This window comes from Phoca vitulina, unplaced genomic scaffold, assembly GCF_004348235.1.
Source record: "Phoca vitulina isolate PV1807 unplaced genomic scaffold, GSC_HSeal_1.0 scaffold9, whole genome shotgun sequence".
In the NCBI taxonomy this organism is placed as follows: Eukaryota; Metazoa; Chordata; class Mammalia; order Carnivora; family Phocidae; genus Phoca; species Phoca vitulina.
The window spans coordinates 58,602,472-58,616,973 of record NW_022589712.1 but is presented as its reverse complement, the minus strand read 5'-3'; the positions used below and the strand labels follow the sequence as shown (position 1 = coordinate 58,616,973).

The 14,502-nt window shown below is 38.7% G+C and overlaps 2 protein-coding genes and 1 non-coding gene across 3 annotated transcripts in view; 2 read left to right on the top strand and 1 right to left on the bottom strand.

Moving 5' to 3' along the window:
• The window catches only part of ASCC3 (activating signal cointegrator 1 complex subunit 3), a 366,263-nt gene extending 358,474 nt beyond the window's left edge, over positions 1-7,789 (bottom strand). The window contains exon 1 of the mRNA XM_032408161.1: positions 7,498-7,789. The gene's annotated coding sequence lies outside the window, so the exon portion shown is untranslated. The remainder of the gene's footprint in view (positions 1-7,497) is intronic.
• On the top strand, positions 3,642-3,774 carry LOC116634804. The gene has a single exon (XR_004300046.1). It is a non-coding gene; the product is annotated as a small nucleolar RNA SNORA38 (small nucleolar RNA).
• Positions 7,790-7,857: 68 nt separating the features above from the next.
• GRIK2 (glutamate ionotropic receptor kainate type subunit 2) overlaps positions 7,858-14,502 on the top strand; it is a 1,100,253-nt gene continuing 1,093,608 nt past the window's right edge. The window contains exons 1-4 of the mRNA XM_032408162.1: positions 7,858-7,957; positions 8,066-8,207; positions 9,187-9,306; positions 10,241-10,394. The gene's annotated coding sequence lies outside the window, so the exon portion shown is untranslated. The remainder of the gene's footprint in view (positions 7,958-8,065; positions 8,208-9,186; positions 9,307-10,240; positions 10,395-14,502) is intronic.

Here is a 14,502-nt window from a genome sequence, read left to right as displayed (position 1 = left end):
GTTCCTACACACATTGTGCTTCATTGCCATTTAAGGTAATAGTTCATAATAGGTCGCCAATTTTTTTAAATAGGTACCAACTTTTTAAAAGGTTAAAGGGGAAAAGGGACATAAAGTAAAAGATTAGACAAGCCCATCATAGCAGCACACTTTAAGAGACCATTTGTAAAGACCTGAGAAACACCAGGCTCACCAGGGTGAAAAAGTAAAACTCAAGGTGGTAATCTAACCAAGAAAGACTGAAACCTAATCAATTTTCACAATCATCTGAAAAAGAAGTTGTTAAACAAAGTGTTCTTTATCCCACTTCTTATTTAGCACCAATAAAAAATATATTGCATCTGGTGAAAACACTTTTTATCCCTTCATTAATTCATTCAAGAAAAATTTATTCAGTGGGGATACATGATAAAATTGCTGAAGTGAAACTGTCCCCTCTCTATTAGTAATATTTTCTTCTCTACAGGATCATCTCCAAGCCCAAAAATATGGTATAGGGGCTCCCATATTTAAAAACCTCCACTGACTCCACAGCCCTCTTCAATTAACACCCTACTTTTCAGCTTATCTACAACATAATTCCATTCCAATCAGGCTTCTACCTCCACTGTTCCACCAAAAGAGCTCAAATAACTTCAACATCGCCAAATTCAATGTTACAAATAACCTCACAAATAACCTCAACATTGCCAAATTCAATGTTACTTCTCAGTCCTTGTTTAATTCCTGTCAGTTTTGGACCTAGCCCTTCTAGATACAGTTGCTTCACTTTGCATCTAGGACACCAATATCTCATCTCTTGTTTTTTCTCCAACAACACTGGCACTTTTTCTCCTGTTGGTTCCTCCTCATCCTCCTATCCTTTAAGCACTGCTGTGCCCTAAGATCAGATCTCAGACCCTTTCTCTAGCTACACTTGTTCCTTAGGTGATCCCATTCAGTGTCAAGGCTTTAAGTATCATTTATATGCTAATTCCAAATTCTTACCTCCATCCCACACATCTCATCTCTATTCCAGATTTGTATACCCATTACTCTCTCACATCTCCACTTGCATGTCTAATAGTCAACTCAAACTTAAAAATATCAAAATTGATCTCCCAGTGAAAATCTCCTCCTGTGGTCTACCTCACTTTAATCAATCACAACTCCATTCTGCCTGTTGCTAAGGCCAAAAAAACTTGGGAGTTATGCTTCACTCATCAGCAAATTCTCCCAACTCTACCTTCAAAATATACTCAGAATCTCAGGGCGCCTGGGTGGCTCAGTCGTTAAACGTCTGCCTTCAGCTCAGGTCATGATCCCAGGGTCCTGGGATCGAGCCCCGCATCGGGATCCCTGCTCGGTGGGAAGCCTGCTTCTCTCTCTCCCACTCCCCCTGCTTGTGTTCCTCTCTCGCTGTGTCTCTGTCAAATAAATAAAAAATCTTAAATACACATATATATATATATATACACTCAGAATCTGACCACTTCTGACTATCACCCTCTCTTCCCTGGATTATTACAATCGCCTATCTAGTCTCCCTGTTTTCATCCTTACTCTCTAACAATCTAGTTTCCATACATAAACAAGAATGATTCTTCCCCAAAACAGGTTAACATTTGTGGCTCTCCTCTGCTCAAAACCTTTCAAAGGTTTCCCATATCTCTGAGTAAACTTCAAAAGGCTTAAAGAATATGGCTTTCTCTTACATTTTGATCTGATCTCTTGTAACTCTCCTCCTTGTTCATATTGGGACATCCATATTGGCCTTCCTTCCAGTGATATAACTACAGTAAGCAGATCTCCCTGCATGAACAGTTTTCTCCCACATGCCACATAGGTAGTTCCTTCATTTCCTCAGGTCTTTGCTTAAATGTTTCTTTACCAGAGAAGCCTTCTCTGAACACCCTATCTAAAATAGCACCCCCTTCTTTGATCCTTCTCTTAACATCCAACTCACTTTACTTCATGGCACTTATCACATGACACATATTTTGTGTTTTTAATCAGCTTCATCCAATAGAATATGAGCCCTGTGAGGGTGGGAATTTTGCTTTATTTATTGCAGTATCCACATCACCAAAAATAAAATAGTGTTTGGGGCATAGTAGGTTCTCAGTAAGTATTTTGGCCAGATGGATGGACTGAGAAGGATAAAAGGAGGCCAAAGTGGCCACAAAAAAGGGGCAGTATTTACAGGTCTGGACACATACACACACACACATATATATAAAATATATATTTTTTTAATGTTAACATCATCTTCATTTCGGGACCTCAAAAATATCCCCCCTCCCCCACGTAAGTTAATTTAATCATTTGATTAATTTATTTTAGTCCTTAAGGAGATGTTTTGCAAACTAGTAAGTTTTCTCAAACACAAAAGAAATAAAAATCTAACGTGATTTATTCAACTCACGCCACTCTTCTCAAAGAACTCAAGAACTTTTTTTTTTTTTTTTTTTTTTTTTAAGATTTTATTTATTTGAGAGAGAGAATGAGATAGAGAGATCATGAGGGTCAGAGGGAGAAGCAGACTCCCTGCTGAGCAGGGAGCCCGATGCAGGGCTTGATCCCGGGACTCCAGGATCATGACCTGAGCCGAAGGCAGTCGCTTAACCAACTGAGCCACCCAGGCGCCCCGAACTCAAGAACTTATACACGCAGAAATTTAATTCTAAAATTAATATTTGGGTATTTTCTAAATCTCAGGCTAATATAACAGAAAACAAAAAGCAATGGTAAAAGTTGACGTTACTAGAAAACCTAGGGTAGGAGTGGGCTCAGAAGGAAAACCATAGTAGAAGAATGTAGGAACAGCTTTCACTCACCTGATATTTCTTAACTAGCATCTCCATTATATCCAATAAATACAAAGAGAAGAGCTCTGAAAAACTGGAGTTAAATCAATCATTTTTCAAACTCCCTAATAACTCTAAATTTTTTTCCCCAAGCTAATGGCCAAAATCAGTAACTTAGGATACCAACTTTTTCACTTTTTAAATCAATGACAAAGCCTCTACCTGGCTGACCAGGCAGCATTCACGGGTATTAGTATTTTTCCTTGCTTCAAGTCAATTCAAAGTCTCACAAAGCCAGCATCTTGACTAGCACCTCACAACTGCAGTAGTGTATGTCTTGCTCTCCCCCAGTACCTTGCATGGTTCTTAGCCTACACCAAGAAACTCAATATTTGTTCAATAATGTGTACTCAGAACATTAATCTGTGACTCTTTCCAGAAGTAATCTTTAGGTTATTCCTTGTTTCCCCATCCCCAGAGTACAGACAGTGCGAATATTTTGCTAAGTTTCCTTCACTCCTTAAAGAATGCTCAGAAAAACCATTTAACAAACCCCCCTGGTGTTAAAAGTCCTGCTTAAATCAGGTCTAATTTAGAAAATGCATGCACACTGGGAAAAAATGCACTTATTTTTGAAAACTGAGTATTATCCTCACATTAAGTTCTTCTTATAAATCATTTATGTAGGGTTTTATAATTAAGTTTCTTAAACCAAGATGAAGGTATATTTATCTCTACTGATGTTTAAAAGTAGAATTTAACATTTTTATATTGTTTCATCTGATTAGCCTTTTGGGCATTTTATTGACTTTCAAGAAAGTAAGTAAAGAAATTTTTCTAAAAAGACAAATAGAACCCTCCAACAAAGGTGTGTCTGCGTGGTTTTCTGTCTTTGGACGTGTAAGAATTGGAGGCAAAGAAACATGGCCTTGGAGAAGTCTGGGGCCAGCCTTCTCCCTGCAGGCTCAAGATCAACCATCCCAGATAGGAAAAAAAAAAGAAGAAGAAGAAAAGAAAAATTGTCTCACCAATAAGAATTTCCTCTCTTTGGAATGGAATATGTTTTCCTTTATCAGATTTGCATGCCATGTTTCTTAGCTACACACAACTGAGTGACTTGCTAGTCACTGACTTAATTTCAAAATGACCTAGCAAGTCTCTAAAAATGCTGGGAAAGTGGGGCGGCTGGGTGGCACAGTCAGTAAAGCGTCTGACTCTTGGTCTTGGTTCAGGTCATGACTCAGGGTCATGAGATGGAAGCCTACCTTGGGCTCTGCTTGGGATTCTCTCTCCCTTTCCCTCTGCCCCTCTCTATTCCCTCCACCCCCACCACACCCACTCTCTCTCTCTAAAATAAATAAATATTTTAAAAAATAAATAAAAATAAAAATTCTGGGAAACATTAGCAACTACCTGACTACTCCATAATCCTGAGATAATTCCCTCCCTTCTTTTGAAGTTCTGCTTTAATAGACCAGACAGAAAATTAAGAGGCTTCTGAATTCATATGGTATAATCAGAAGTTCTCCAATATGAACTGGTTGCGCTGGAATCACTGGGGAGTTGTTTGAACACAGACATTTCCAGACACCATCCGCAGAAATTCTGATTCGGTATGTTTGAAAATCTCTGGTTTAGTTATTAAATAACTAGGTGTGAACTTTCTCTCCTTCAAATATAAATATTTCTCAGCAATGATCTTATTAAAACATATCCTGAGAATGCTTACTGCTACCTGTAAATTTATTACATATTACTAGCTTAAAAATTATGTACCTCTTCCAAATTCCACCCTTATTTTCCATGTCAGTTCAAACCTTTGATAATGAATGAACTTCCTAACAATTCTCTTTGAAGAGATCACAGAAGTGGAGGAAGATAAGCCCAAAACTCCAAAACCAGAAAGATAAAATGAGACTCTATCTTAATTTACAAAGGTCCCCAAGAGTTAGCCTATTCAAATAACAATGAGGAGCGGCATAGTAGGAAAGTCAAATAAAAATAACGAGAACTGGGGTGCCTGGGTGGCTCAGTCCTTAAGCGTCTGCCTTCCGCTCAGGTCATGGTCCCAGAGTCCTGGGATCAAGCCCCACGTCAGGCTCCCTGCTTGGCAGGAAGCCTGCTTCTCCCTTTCCCACTCCCTCTGCTTGTGTTCCCTCTCTCGCTGTGTCTCTCTCTCTGTCAAATAAATAAATAAATAAATCTTAAAAAAGATTTTATTTTTTTATTTATTTGACAGAGAAAGAACACAAGCAGGGGGAGCAGCAGAGTGGGAGGGAGAAGCAGGTTCTCCACTGAGCAGGGAGCCCAATGCAGGGCTTGACCTGACCTGAGCTGAAGGCAGAGGCTTAGCCAACTGAGCCACCTAGGCGCCCCTCAAAATGATTTTTTTTGCCCCTTTCAGGTGAATGATCTGATTCAATCAAAATATTCAGAGATGGATTAAATTGCATTAAATCTGAATGAGTTTCAGAAATAAGACAACCTGTAAAGCTGATGATCATACCTAACAGCAGAAAAATGAAACTGAACAAACAGCAAACATTCTCAAACATACTTGCTCATCTACATGCAAAATAGAGGACTTAAATGAGATGGTATATGCTAAATGAATGAACATTTATATAGTCTACTATCAGCTAGGCATTATACTAGGCAAAGATGTAAGAAATAAGACCCAGTACCTACTTTAAAAAACTTTACAGTACATTGTAGAAGACAGACACATAATGCCTACCTTCTTACAATTAATAAATACATAAGATACCTTAGTCTTTCCTCTTGGTAATTATGCACTTTTTCTTTCCATAAATGTTTGTGTTTGTTAAAATTTCAACTTCAGGTAGATATCTTCTCAAAGTTGAAAACTGTGCCACATTATATCAAGATATACTTTGCACTACAAAGCCTTATGCTAACTACCTCCCCAGAGAAGGTACTATGGGGCAAAAAACTTACTTATCAGTAAGTACCATACATATTTCTGATGAATATGCTTTGTGCATATAATTCTTGTGAATTAGAAGTTATTAACACATAGGAGATCCAATGAGACCAATGTAAAAGCTGGAAAAATAAAGTCTTTTTCAGGTAGAAACTGACTTCCAATTGTGAACTTTGTATTTAAGCCAATTTTGCAAAAAGAAAAAAAAATTATTCTTGGGGCTCCTGCGTGGCTCAGTGGGTTAAGTGGCCAACTCTTGATTTCGGCTCAGGTCATGATCTCAGGGTCCTGAGATAGAGCCCCACGTTGGGCTCCCCAAGTGTGCTTGAGATTCTCTCTCTTCCTCTCCCTCTGCTCCTCGCCCCACTCGTGCTCCCTCTTTCTCTCTCAAATAAATAAATAAATCTTAAAAAAAAAGGAAAAAATTACTCTTAACTGGCAAAACATTGGCATATATACTTTCTTTTTGATCAAAGGCAAAATCAAGTCATGCTGTTCAAGAAAAATAATCTGCTCCTCTTTAGAGGCCAGTTACATATAAATACTGACAATAACTTAGTTTCATGAAAAGCCTTACTTTGGTCCACTAGAGATCCACGACATGAAGAGGAACCCTACTTAAGATTCTGTTAAAAGGGTGTGGGACTATAGAAAGTTCCATAAGCACAGACACTGTATCTCTCTTGATTTTTCTAGGCATAGCACAGTGTCTGGCACAGATGAAGACATGAATGAATGAAATGATAAAAGAAAACTGTTCAACAGGGATCAAGAAGGCTAAACCATGAAAAATTAATTCATTCAATAAGATTATTTAGCCTACACTTAACTGGCATCTCTAAGGAGCATTTTTCTCATGCGAGACTATTATTATAGCCATCATTAAAAATAAAAGATACATGCACAGAAGTTCAATCCAGAGTAGAATCAAAAGCTGAATTCTTAACTTTTCACAACACTCTGAAAATGAGAAAAAAAAAACATTTCATCCATGAAACATGAAATCTAGTGATGGAGATACTGGTTATTCAATCCAATCTTACTTACAGAAAGAAAATATGCTTACTAGCTTGAGTGTACATGTGATACCATTCATATCAAACTTTTAGCTAACGCTAAAATTATGCTTCTTTTAAACCAAAGAATAGCAAAATACACGAACGCATTGCATTCAATAAATAAGTTCACTTATGATATAAAAACTATTTAATACAACTGCCCCCATTCCCACACCACCCTCACACGCGCACACATTTACTTACTTCAAAATGAAATTCTAGACTCGGCGATTGCTAAATTCACCCACAAGTCACCATGACCAACTCCCTAACCAGACTATTTACTTTTCAGTGTGGGGGTAAAAAAAATATGAAGCATACTTTTCTCCCAAAATCTGTGTGAGGAAAACGAAAAAGTTACCACAGCTTTGTAACAAAACAAACAAAACCTAAAGAAAACAAATTACCCTCGCCCAGGAAAGAAAAATCACCCCACCTGGTCACCACGTTGTGGCCTAACACCTGGGCAATATGTGGCTTGGGTTGATTTTTTTGATCACCACCCCCCACCTACAAATTCCAAGAGTGGGACCAGACTGTCAGAGACCACGATCAAGACTTCAGGCCCCGCGAGGGATGACAGCTCGTGGCTTGCCCCCTTGTCCCGAGGGGACTATCCGGTCGCGTCGCCCACCCCGAAGTCCCTGCCTCCCGCCACCTACCCCTGGACGCGGCGCCCCTCCTCCTTCTCCCACCTCCACCTCCTCACCTCTCGGCCCCAGCTCACGCGCTTCCCATCACTCGGTCAGCTCCTACCTTCCCGTCTCCCTCCCTTTCGTTTTCATTTTTACTTTCCACGCCGGGTGGGGAGCGGAGGGCAGAGCCGAAGATGCCAGCGGACGACTGCACCGCTATGCCTTCCTCTGCACCCCACCCGGAGCTCTCTGGGGTCGCTCCCAGTCACAGAGTACAGCGCCCCGACCACCGTACAGACCTACAAACCCGGCGAGGAGGGAGGGGGCGGGGCAGGCGCGAGCTTACACGTCACCCGCCCGCAGCGGCGCCAACGTCGGCACGTCGGCTCCCTCCTGCCCCACCCCGTCCGCGCGCGCCGCCGCGCGCCTCCCGCCCGCAGAGCAGAGCGGCGAAGAGGACCGGCCTGGCGCCGAGGGCGCGCCCCGAAACGGGCACGGGCGCGAACGCGCGCGTTCCCAGGACTCCGCGGTCAGGTGGGTGTCCCTGCGGAGTCAGGCCTCCTGTCTCTAGCTCACTACCGGAGAACTTTCCCCGCAATTACTTGAGTTGACTGCCTCTTTTCTCCTATTCTTTTCCCTAAGATGAAGACAAAGAAGTAACAATTCCTATAAAGGAGAGAAGAGCAATAAGTATGAAGTCTGAAGAACCGGGTAATTGCGATCTTCATCACCAGCCGGAGCTCCCAGCTACTGGACACTTTATACACGGTTCTCTGGTCTACAGGTCCGCTTTCCTTAAGCTTTCTGAATTCTCAGCTCAGTTACCTTAAAGTTATCTCTGCTAGCCGGTCCTTTGGTCTGACGGTCCCCACCAAAAATAAAATGTCTGAAGATTCCCTGGTTCATTTGAAAAGACAGACGACATTAAGAAAAATTAACTAACCTCAAGAACTGTGTGGTGTATGTGTATACAGTTCTAGACTAAACGTCGACATGAGGGCATGACTTAATGTGTCCTAGCTTCCTCCTCTTCCATCCCCCTTTCTCATGAGCAATGTGTCTTGATGCATAATGGAACTGTGTTTTATAGAAAGGCAGTCAATAGTGATCCACTTAATACTCTTCACTGGCCAAACCATAACTGGAGTTCTGTGTTCAGTCTCGATTGAGCACTTAAAAAAACAAACAAACAAAAAACAACCTCAGAGAAGCTGGGATTATTTCATAGAAGAGCAGATGATGAAGAGAACCCCAAAACGTACCACATAAAAAAAAGTACTGATTGAACTTGGGAGGATTCTCATAGAAGAGAGAAAGCTCCTGGAACATCTCCAAATAAACACTAGTCATGTGACATTAGATTTATTTCATGTGGTCTCAAGAGATGCAGACTTGAGAGAAACAGATTTCAGATCCTGAAAAGAAAATCCCCTTCTAGCACTAGTCAGAGAAGTTGTCTGCCTTAGGATATGTGGATGCCTCAACCACTGGATTTGACCTTAATTAGATTCTAAAGGCTTACTTCCTAGGCACTAGGTGAAGGGGAGCCATACATCAAAAGAATTAGTTCATGGTTTTATTAAAGTTATTCCCAACCCTGAGATTGGATCAGCCCATGGTCCCAGACTTAAAAGAATTTACAGGTTAACTTATGAGACAAGACAAATGCGTCAAAAGGTAAATAATGAGAGGAAGCCGCATGGTAATGAGAGGTACTAACAAAAAGTGCTAGAAATTCACATGACAGATTGTTCTTATCACAGTTCCTTGGAGACTTAAGGAAGAAGGAGGAGATTGAAAATGGACCCCACTAGAACTGCCCTAGAACTAATCAAATGCAACTCTGTACCCTTGAAATGGATGCATCCAAATGGAAACATGCAGTAAGTACAAAATATACACCATATTTTGAAACTTAGTACAAAAAAAAGTAAAATATCTTAATTCTTATATTGAGTACCTATTGAAATATTAACATTTGGTATACACTGGGTCAATATATTTAAAAGTAATTTTACCTGTTCATTTTTTTTAAATATGGCTACTAGAAAGTTTTAAAGTACATAGGTGGCTTGCATCTTATTTCTATTAGACAGTCCTGACCTAGAGGAAAACACACTTCACTGAACTCGAAGAACTATATTTGTCCTCTTTGTAATCCCTGGAGGGTTTTCCAAAATGTCAGTGGAAAGAGTCTGATGACAGGATTCCTAATGAAGAGAAAGAAGACTGTCCAGAAAGTGTGCTGTGAGCAAAGACAAGGAACCAAGATTGCAGATGCACTCTATGATAATGAGTAACTTGTTGGTCTATAATAGAAGGTGCTTATTGGAAGGTAGTGACAATAAAGTTAAAATTAGAAACTAATCTGTAAGAAGACTCAATTTTTAATTTAAGGAATTTAGTACTGTAGGCAATCAGGATCTGGCAGTTAGAAAATAGGATCGTATGAATCTTTTGTCAATATTGAGTAGTGTGGGGACGCCTAGGTGACTCAGTCAGTTAAGTGTCTGCCTTCAGCTCAGGTCATGATCCCAGGGTCCTGGGATGGAGTCCCGCATTGGGCTCCTTGCTCAGCAGGAAGCCTGCTTCTCCCTCTACCTGCTGCTCCCCCTGCTTTTGCTCTCTCTCTCTGACAAATAAATAAAATCTTAAAAAAAATATATTGAGTAGGGTGGGTTGAAATTAATGGGTGGTTGGGCAACCAACTAAAACTCGTACTTAAAAATGTATTATTCCAAAAACAATAGGGGATTGCTTTAAACTGATTATAGTAGTCCTGCCCCTGGTCCAAGGTTTCCCTTTCTGTTGTTTCAGTTACCTGAGGTCAACCACAATCTGGAAGCAGATGATCCTTCTTCTGATATATCATCAAAGGGTGAATAGTGGCCTACTGCTATGTCAGAATGCCTGTGACATTCACTTCACTTCATCAGTAGGTGTTTTATCCTCTCACATCCAAAGAAGAAAGGTGAGTACACTACAATAAGATATTTAGAGAAAGAGACCACATTCACATAACTTTTATTACATTATATTGTTGTAATTATTCTATTATTAGCCATTGTTGTTAATCTTTTACTGTACCTAATTTATAAACTGAACTTTATCATAACTATGTATGTGTAGGAAAAAACATAGTATATACAGGGTTTGGTACTAGCATTGGTTTCAGGCATCTACTGGAGCTGTCTTAGAAGTATCTTGCACAGATAAGAGGGGATTATTGTACAGCACATCTCTAAAGTGGAATAATTTATAAGAATTAAAAAGTATGGCATGAATCTGTATTTCTTGATATGGAAATATATCAAGGAGTACAATTGAGTAAATAGTTTGTAAAATAATGCATGCACAACATGAACCCATATGTGTAAAATTACAAACGTGTGTGTATGTAACTAGATTTGACTAATAGTGCCTTAATTTTCTCAAAATTGTCTCAAAAACAGAAAATCTCAAGGTGAAAGTGCTTCCAACATATTTTCATTGGCTCAACAAAGTCATCCATGTTTTTTGGTCCTTTTCATCTCTATGTTCTATCATCCTTAGCATGTTAGCCTTTCATTCTCACCCTTATCACACCATGAGTTGTCAGAATGGGTTGGTATGCTCCAGACTCATGTCTAGCCCTTAGTATCTCTTTCAGTATGTGTGTCCATTAGGTCTGTTCAGCTCACCAGTGTCCCACAGCCTCGGCTTCTGGACCTTTTTGGTTTTACCTATTCTCAGTCCATTGTTCCCCCTTCTTTTTGCATACCCCAACTAAAAACATTGGGTCTTAAAATTACATCTTTGCTGGACCCCAGTGCAGTTTCTATCCTGGAGCTGACACTTGACCTCTGGGGGATGCTGATTGATAAAAGACTCAATTTTAAAATGAGCTTCCCTAGTCTTGTTAATAAATGATGATGATATGGAAAAAAAATTGTGATGGGAGACACTGTTGGTTGCCTAACCAGTCACCATTTTTCTCCTCTTCCTTAATTAATAAAATGAATTTGTTAGGTTACCAAACAACTAAAGAAATGTGAGCTCTTCCCATTACCCTGGAAGTAATTCTATTTCCCTTTCAATAAGAATTTTGTAGAGGTGGTCATGTGACCAAGGGATAGTCAGTTAGGGGGGATTCTGCAATAGGTTCTATCTAAGTGGCAAATATATGCTTATAAAATCTATAGAGAGTTATTCTTGGCTAACTGTTCAAGATGGTGGACTCGGCATATAATTTGCCTAATGTTCTTTCCTATACACTGCTGAAATAAAAATTTAGAAGTAGAAAAACTGAGGAATAAATAAAAAGTAAAGATAGTGAGTTTGTATGCATGTACTTATGTGGAGAGAAGGATGATCAGCAGAAAAGAGAAAAGTGAATAAAACTTCAACAATTTCCTGGGAAACAAAGCTATAATAGAGGTCTGACTAGGAATAACACCCAAAACCATTGCCAAAAATTACAGTGAAGAAGCTACAAAAGAGTTGGTTGAGGCATGGCAGAGAACAGAAGTGAGATTAAGGGTTGAAAATGGGGATAACATTGTAAATATGGTACACTTGACTCAGGCACCACACACATTTCCTTCTTCATTGTACACACTGAGAGCTGACAAAGACACCTGCCACCAAACAAAGAAACCAAAAAGACCCCAAAAGTCTTCTTCAAATGAATTGTGTAAATAGTAGAGAGGAAATGAAAGCTTTTATGTTGACAACACAGAGTAATACCATTCTCATTCTGGTACTCAGGACCAGCATCCAGAGAGCTAGTTACTTGCCTACTCATCCCTAAAGTAAACCTGATATTTAGCATTCCTGGTCCTGCCCTATCAAACCCAGCCACTTGTTCACAATTACTACATAGGAGAGAAAATTGGAAGACATCCTACTTACTAAAAGCAAAGGAAGGGCGCCTGGGTGGTTCAGTCAGTTAAGCGTCTGCCTTCGGCTCAGGTCATGATCCCAGGGTCCTAGGATCAAGCTCCGTGTCGGGCTCCCTGCTTAGTGGGGCCTGCTTCTCCCTCTGCCTGCTGCTCCCCCTGTTTGTGCTCTCTCTCTCTCTCTCTCAAATGAATAAATAAAATCTTTAAAAAAAAAAAACAAAGGAAAACCACATCAATGACCAATTTGTATATATATATATTTTATATATTTTAATTTTTTAATTTAATGTATTTAAATACTTTAAACATATTAAATATATATTTTATATATGTTGTTAAATATATATTTTATATATGTTGTTAAATATATATTTATATACATTTTGTATGTATATTTATTATATATTATAGATAACATATAAATGTAAATATATCTTATATAATCTATATATATAGAATAATATATATTTACATAAATATTTATTTTATATTGTGTATGTATGTATGTATAAACATACAATAAAGAATCAACAGGCAAATCAGGAAAAGCACCATTATGAAAGAGAAAGACAAAGAAGAACAGAAAACAAACTCTAAAGGAAACAGATATAATTCACAAAATAAAAGGGAACATTTTTTAAAAACACTCCAATTTATAAGCTTCAGTATTCAGAATATATTATATCTATAAGCTACAAACAAGGTACTCTGAAGAAGAAGCAACCGTAGAATGAAATAGAGTTCTGAGACACTAAAAACGTGATTACTTAAATAAAAAATTTGAGGGAAGTACCAGAGATAAAATCGAAGAAATCTAGAACATAGCATACAAAGACATAAACAGAAAATATGAGAAAAGATAAGAGTCATGGAGAGCCAATCCAATGGACTAACATTCAACTACTAGAGAAGAGATTTAGAAAAAAAAAAAAGTGAGAAAAAAATGTTTTAATTGTAAGAGATCTTTTTAGAATGTAGAAGGAAATAAGTTTTCAGATTGAGTAGACTACAGGGTATCAGAAAATAGATGAAAAAAGATTCACACCTGGAGATATTATCATGTAACACCAAGAATAAAAACTAGGAATAATACTGGTCAATAATAATAATGATAATAAATCCCCAAAGTTTCTAAACATAAAAGACACGTTATCAATGAAAGAATAAAAATCAGACCTATTGGGGCACGTGGGTGGCTCGATCAGTTAAGCGTCCGACTCTTGATTTTGACTTCGGTCATGATCTCAGGGTCGTGTAATTGAGCCCCACATCGGGCTCCTCTCTGGGCGTGGAGCCTGCTTGAGATTCTCTCTTTCCCTCTCCCTCTCCCTCTGCCCTTCCCAACCCTCTCTTAAAAAAAAGAAAAAAAAATCAGACCTATTAACAGCACTGGATCCTAGAATGATGGAATATTTTCAAAGTTTTAATGGCAGATATGGTTATAAAGATTTTTAGACCATCAAGGATGTGGAACTGCAGAAGATTTTCCTCCCATGGGATCTTTACTCCAGCGAAATAAGGGCAGAAACTCCAGGAAATAGTCCAGTCAAAAAAAGACTGAAAAATAAGAGGAAAACATGGAATTCTGGAAAAGATGTACCAATCTTAGAAAGAGGCAAACAGACATTCCCAGAAAGGGCTGGGCAGCAAATCTAGAGAGGAAGCAGGAAGAGTTCAAGGAGCAGGTTTTTATGGAAGTAAATGGGAAATCCAGTAGAATAAATGGTAAGATAGGGAATTTTTTAAAAAGTGAAAGCTATAATAAATCAAATACTGCAAGGATAAAATGTGTAAAGGGGGTAGTAAAGGAAATTCAGGAAAAAAAAATCATTAGGAAAAGGGTCAAAACAGTTCAGATGACTACCCTTAGGATTGAGAGGAGGAAGGGAGCTAGCAAAAGAGAAAGAGGGTAGCCAAAGAGGAAAGAGATTAGCAAAGATATATAAAATCATTTTTTAAAAAAGTCATCAAGGTTAATTCCTGCTCAAAGTCAAGGAGAATGGAGACTTGGTTAATGTCTTTGGAGATTTATATAATTGATGAATTGGAAACAATTTTAGTAACTTGATAGAGATGGAAATCAGATGGCAAATTAAGAGAATAAATGAGAAGAAAGAAAATGGAGACAGGGATGAGAATCATTTTTGTTTAATAAATGCACGAAAAAAGCAGAGCAGTAGAGGAAATATTAGGGTCCAG